This window comes from Aythya ferina, assembly GCF_964211825.1.
Source record: "Aythya ferina genome assembly, contig: HAP1_SCAFFOLD_62, whole genome shotgun sequence".
NCBI lineage: Eukaryota > Metazoa > Chordata > Aves > Anseriformes > Anatidae > Aythya > Aythya ferina.
In genome coordinates, this window is record NW_028181446.1 from 721,193 (window position 1) to 728,214 (window position 7,022).

Consider the following 7,022-nt stretch of genomic DNA (forward strand, 5'->3'; position numbering starts at 1 on the left):
ATGCAGGCCCCAAAGGTGTACAAGCAGCTCCCACCCCTCCCCCAGACGCAGGTCCCAAGCCCCCCCCCAAACACAGGCCCCTACAACCAGCACCCAACCCCCTACCCCCGATGCCAGGCCCAAAGGTGTAGAAGCAGCTCCAAACCGCCTCCCTCAACCCAGGCTCCAACAGTGTACAAGCACCTCCCAACCAACCCTCCCCTTCCCCCCCCCCCCCCCCCCCCCCGCCCCCTGACACAGGCTCCAAAGGAATACAAAGAGCTCCCACCCCTCCCCCAGATGCAGGTCTCAACCCCCCCCCCCGCCCCCAGAAGCAGGCCCCAAAGGTGTAGAGTCAGCTCCCAACCCCCTCAATGCCGGCCCCAAGGGTCTACAAGCAGCTCCCCCCTTGCCCCCAGATACCGGCCCCCAGACACAGACCCCAAAAGCCTAATCACAGGCCCTGAACTCTAGAGGCAGGCTCCAAAACCCAGGACAAAGCCCCAGTGGTTCGAGACAGGGCCCAAATCCCAGACACAGGCCCCAAACGCTAAACATATGCCAAAAAAAGTATTAGTGCTGGTGCCAAATGTTACAGACAGGCCCAAAAGCCCGAGATGCTCAAGGCTGAGACGTAACTTGGCTTTCTGAATTACTGGAAAGCAGCTTTCATTCTCAGATAATTGTGTGAAGGCTGATTAAGGAGCTATTGGGGAGGCAAGGACAATCCCCAGACAAGGACTGTATATCTCGAAACAAGACACTGGAACTCATGATAAGGAAGCGGCAGGCGGACAGAGAAACGAATGTAAGGACTATAACTCTCGAAACTGGACATTGGAATTCATTATAAAGATACAACAAACGGGAGAATTAGCAACAACCAGCTCTTGCAATTAAGAAACATGCCAATTCAGCAGATTCCTGACCAAAGGTGAAAAGTACACTGTGAGGAAGACTCGGGGTCTTCCTCCCAAAGACCCCTGCCCACGTCCCAAAGACCCCTGCCCACAATTCTTGGAAGGCTCTGCGCAGGCGCAAGGTGCCAAAAGGCTAATTAGCATGAGAAGTGAGGGAAGGCGGGGATAGGTAATGCATATGTATAGGTGCTTGTAGAATATTGATAGATTGATTGTATAAATTCAAGACTGCTTTCTGCTTTGGGTATGCACGATAGGTGGAGAGATCCCCCGTGCATCCAGCGCAGCAATAAAGAATATACCACTTAAAGGAATTTCGGCTTCGATCTTTGAATCAATTTGGCGACCCAGATGGGACAACCTCTCTGCCGGACCGCAGGACCCGCTGGGAACAGGACTCCCTAGGGTACCCCCGGGATTTCCCGGAGGGACTCCTCGACTCACCGGATCACTGCGGAGGCAGACAAGGACCCCATCATTGTAAGTGAGTATATTCTCTATTCTGGTTTGGTTTTCTGGTAGACCGGTCATCTGGAACTGTCTGTAAGTCAGAAGGTGATCTTCTGCGAGGCAGTGTTTGGTATATACTTTGTGGTTAGCACCATAAGTACATGTTTGAGGACCTTAAGGAAGGAGCTCGCTTTAAGGTCCATCTGGAATTGTGTTGTCTATTTCGGTTTTCTGACTCATGGAGTATGGTATTTAACTCTGGTTATTGTTACTGCGATTTTGGCTATTTTCCTGGTGGTAATAGTAGGTTCGTGGCATTGTTATAAGAAAGATATCGTTACGGTGTTACACAGTTCGGTTTTCTGACTTATCGCATGTGGAATTTGACTCTGACTATTGTTACTGTGATTTTGGCAATATTGCTGGTAATAGTAGTTTTGTGGCATCGCTACTGAAAGATATTGCGTGCCCGTAGTTTTGTGAGTGATACGTTTTGTGATACGCTTTTGTAAGTAACGTGTGTATTCTGAAAGTGTAAACTGGAAACTGGGGGGGCAAACAAGCAGTGAAATTTTAAAGAAAAGTGTGTTAGGATGTGTTTTAAGTCACTGGAAGGATATTGGAGGATCTGCCGGTGGAAGTGTGAACAGGAAAACATTGATAAAATATCGTAATCAGTGGTGGCCGCTTTATAAGCTGGAATGTGGAGAAAAGTGGCCCCTAAATGGAACTTTAAACTATAATATTTTGCTACAGTTAATGTTGTTTTTTGAGAAGCAGAACAGGATGAAATGTTGTATACTGATGTTTCAGCATCTTGGTGGGAAAAGGTAGGGAATTAAGTTGGCCCCTGACTGAACCTTTGATGTTGGCATTAGAGAAGTACAGGCTGGAGAAAGATAAAGGAAGTGTTAAAAGGGTTGTTGAAAGTGTTAAAGGTGTTTGAAGTTGAATGAGCAGGGAAAGAGGATGTAGGAATGTTAATAGTTCTGCCTCTGCCCGAGGCAGAGATCTTAAAATCATGGGTGTTAGCCCTTTAGGGCAAAGGGACCATGATCGGTCCGAGAGAGTTGTCACAGAAACAGAAAAGAGGTCAACTCTTAAAACAACCTGAGTTCATGTGCGAGCTCAGATTGCTGATGGGACCGTTCAGGGAACTGTGGACAATTGCATTCCCCTGACCGACCCCCACTAAGACCCGAATCATCCTGAAAATCATGAACGGTTAAGTAAATACTAAAACCTGGATGAATTGGGAATTGAGAATATGCTTCCAACAAGGTCTAAAAGAAAGCCCTATGGAATTTTTGGACCAACTCTGAAATGTAATGAAAATAAATAAATAAATAAATAAATAAATAAATAAAACAAAACGGTTTGGACCTGGCTTTGGAGGACAAATTGACTAGCCTTTTCCTAGGGTAATCAACCCCTGATTTCAACAGGAATAACGGGGACCTGGGGAATCTACCCTAGCGGATCCTCCACTGGTTATAATGAAGCTAGGGGAGGAATGGAAGTGAAATTTCTTATTGCTATGGGGCAACGTATTCAGTTCTAAATCAAGCATTAATGCTTTCACAGAATTATTATGTTAGGGTAAAAGGTGTGTCGTGGTTTAACCCGGCCGGCAGCTAAACACCACGCAGCTGTTCGCTCACCCTCCCCCTCCCTCTCTGGGACGGGGGAGAGAAATGGAAAGTGAAGCCCGTGAGTTGAGATAAAGACAGTTTAATAAGACAAAATAATAATAATAATAATAATAATAATAATAATAATAATAACAATAATAATAATACAATGATGATAATAGTACCACTACTAATAATGTGTACAAACAAGTGATGCACAATGCAATTGCTCACCACCCGCTGACCGATGCCCAGCCTAACCCCGAGCAGTCCGGCCCCCTCCCCCTGGCTAGCCACCCCTATGTATTGTTTAGCCTGACGTCAGATGCTATGGAATACCCCTTTGGCTAGTTTGGGTCACCTGTCCTGGGTCTGTCCCCTCCCAGCTCTTACTGCACCCCCAGCCTGCCTGTTGGCAGGACAGAGCAAGAAGCTGAGATGTCCTTGGCTTGCTATAAGCATTGCTCTGCAACAATTGAAACATCGGGGTGTTATCAGCACTCTTCTCATCCTAAGCCAAAACATAGCATTCTCCCAGCTACTAGGAAGAAAATTAACTCTGTTCTAACTGAAACCAGGACAAGGTGTAACCGAAAAGGCTTATTTTTGTGAACCTTTGAAGTACAAATTAGGGAAACAATGGGGCATACACAGATTTTTATCTATGCCTAGCTCCTCATGGGCACTCTTAGGTAGAGATTTATTAGAGCAAGTAGGAGCAGAAATTGTCTTTGAAAAGGGGAAAATGGAATTAAGAACAGGAGAAGAACAACTAATAAATGTGTTAAGCTTGGCACTAATACAAACTGACCCTAAAAGTGAAATACCTTTAGAGATCACAGATCAAGTATGTCCAGGAGTTTGGGCTACTGAAGTCCCTGGAAGAGCTAAAAATGTGACCTTAATGATTATTAAATTAAAGCCAGGACAGAAACCCGTTAAGGTTAAGTAATATCCTTTGAGGATAGAAGATAGGAAAGGAATTAAAGAGATAATTGATAAATTTTTACAGTATGGATTATTGATTGAATGCGAATCAGAATCCAATGCACCCATATTGCCAATTAAAAAGGCAGATGAAAAAGCTATAGGCTAGTTCAGGATTTGAGGGCCATAAATAAAATCACTGAGTATATATGTTGCGAGGACATTTGTTGTCGACGGAAGGAAGACACAGACGCTCAATATGAGTGATCAGTGAACTTCGATTTATTGGATAGCTCAGTCGTCTTTTATCTAATTCAATATAATTAGCTCATACATATTGCAAAAGCTAAGCTCATGATTGGTTAGTGCATTTCTCTATTCTATCAGCTAGTTTCCCACCAAAGTAACACAGTTAGTACTTTCCCAGCATACCAACAGATATCATGTTCTTGTACCTGAAACCTCCCTGAAACCTCCCTAAAACCTCCCAGAACTTACATTCCTTCCCAGGCCGCATTCACGTATTTTCTCAGGCTTATTTACGTACTTTCTCAGGCTCATTTGAGCTGTGTTCGATACTTTGTTAACTTGCGGCCTCCTAGCTGTGCAATGTTCACATGGCCTACTTCGCTTAACCATTCCTCCACAATTCCCCCGTTTTTATTTTGGGCTACAAACACCTTCTCTGTGAGTTGTTCTAGTTTCCTAGATAAGCAGCTAAAGACTACCCGTGCAGCAATTATAATCAATACAATTATAAGCAAAAGGCGAAGTCCCTCTTTGATTAAGTTAAAAACCCATCCCCCTACATTTCCAAAGACAGATTTAAGCCAATCATCAAACCAATTATTCTGTATCGTAATTTTTTGTGTATGATCCATTAACCATTTCAATTGATTGTGAATTGATTGCCCATGATCAGAGAGATTAAAGCAACACATTCCTTCTACATCTTCACAGCCATGTCCTTGAGCTAATAACAAGAAATCAATAGCGGCCCTATTTTGTAACACAGCATGTCTTATGCTCTCCATATCTTGCGACATTTCAGAAAGAACTTGTGTTGTTACATTTGATTGTTTAACAGCCCAACAAGCAAGCTTATTAATGTTAGTCAAAGCATGTGCAGTTCCCACACCAGGCACTAAAGAAGCAAAGAATCTTTCTGCTGGACCCCACAGTTCTACACCATCATTACAGTCAGAACCCAAAGTATTTAGATCTCGTTTAATTCTTCTGCTCCCTGTCGAGTTCTTCCACGAGTGCAAATCTGGAACGAAAAGTGTGAGTCGTCCTAGGTAACACGGACCCCCAAAAGCACTAGCTGGTATCCCTTGCCATGCACGGTCCCCACAGATTAAAAACATACCAGGTGGCAAAGCTTTGGCCTGACTTTGAAACCAGATTGAATTGGTATCACCTATTCCATACGCCCCAAATGGTACACTAATATTCCCGGTGTTGTTCCATCCACAGTAATGTCCATTGGCCTCAAATCCAAGGGTCCTCGATGTTATGTTGGTCCAGTGCGTTTTATTTTGTTTCCCTTCATGGAGTACAAAGCATGTTTGTGTCCAGTTACTACTGCTATTCCCTACTACCACAGACCCCAGGAGATCCAGTTCTTGAGGGTCCCATGGCAATGAGTTATTAAGAGCTTGCAGGGCAGCAACTACTCCATCCGAGACATTAGCAGAAAGGGATCTACTAAGTAAAGTAACACTGGCAGAGTATGGTGCTAACATTTCACTCAGTTCCTTTGGATCCCCTATTGGAACCCCAAACAAGCATGTTCTAAAAGGATCAGATGCAGAAGCAAGAAACAGACAAAATGAACTCTGTCTGGTTTCATTAGCCCAGGTGACCCACATATTCTGCTGAGGGTCAATCTTCCCTAAGATAGCATTACCATGTCCAGCCATTATTATAACTGATAGCATAATCAAAGTCCCTTGTTCTGTTACTTCAGCCATGATCGTTGTCATCCTCTTCTTTCTTCGATGGCTGGCTTTACACACCGACTAGGCACCCAGGTCGGACCTGTAGGGGAAGAGACACATACGTAACCTCGTCCCACATAAATCACATCAGCAGGCCCTAACCATTGCCCTGTTTTCATATCTCTGTACAATACTCTCATAGCACATTTGTTATCATTTTCAGATTTGGTATAATGACGTGCTACAGGTGGTTCGTCATGTTCCCCAAAAACACACAAATGATTCAGAACAAATAGAGTCTTGTCTACCCTTTCTCTAACATCAATAATGTCTTTAAACCTTTCTAAATATTGTTTAACTGTTCCATTAGCCCTTTCCACAATAGCCTGACCAGTTGGTGAATGTGGAATACCAGTAATATGTTTAATGTCCCATAGTTCCATGAATCGCTTGAATGGCCCACTAACATAGGCTGGACCATTATCAGTCTTTATAGTCTGTGGTACTCCCATTACTGCAAAACAACTGGCAAGATGACGTCGTACATCCCGAACTTTTTCTCCAGGCTGCGGTGTAGCCCAGATCATGTGACTATAAGTGTCTATTGTTACATGCAGATATTTCAATCGTCCAAATGCTGGAACATGAGTAACATCCATTTGCCACACTTCATTGGCTTTAAGCCCTCTGGGGTTTGTCCCGACTCCGAGTCCCACCCCTGAATTATAATTACTACATATTGGACAAGCTTTTACTATCGCTTGTGCATCAGCTCTAGACAGTTTGTAAGCCCACGCAAGTCCCTTAGCATTCTGGTGAAAAATAGCATGAGCCTCCCTAGCTCTACAGAAGGGAGATAATGGCGCTTCAGTGGCTGGAGCGGCAACTAATTTATCCGCCCGAGCATTGCCTTCTCCCAGTCCCTCCACCCATTGGTGACTTCGTATATGTATCACCGCATAGGATTTGCTTCTCTGCGCTATAGCAAGCTGTAAGCTAGTTAATAATTCTGCAAGGCGTTCATTTTTTACATCTCTTAAAGCAGAGTCCTCTATACGATTAGCTATACCTACTACATACAGAGAATCAGATACTACATTTAAAGGGGCATCTTTCCATTTTATAAATGCCCATACAACCGCATAGAGCTCTAATGTCTGTAATGAATCGTTGTC

General features: G+C 43.9%; 1 long non-coding RNA gene across 1 annotated transcript; it reads left to right on the forward strand.

Moving 5' to 3' along the window:
- The first annotated feature begins 2,209 nt into the window (after window positions 1-2,209).
- LOC311428372 lies at window positions 2,210-4,634 on the forward strand. Its single transcript, XR_014687668.1, has 2 exons — window positions 2,210-2,328; window positions 4,127-4,634. It is a non-coding gene; the product is annotated as an uncharacterized lncRNA (long non-coding RNA).
- The last annotated feature ends 2,388 nt before the right edge of the window (window positions 4,635-7,022 follow it).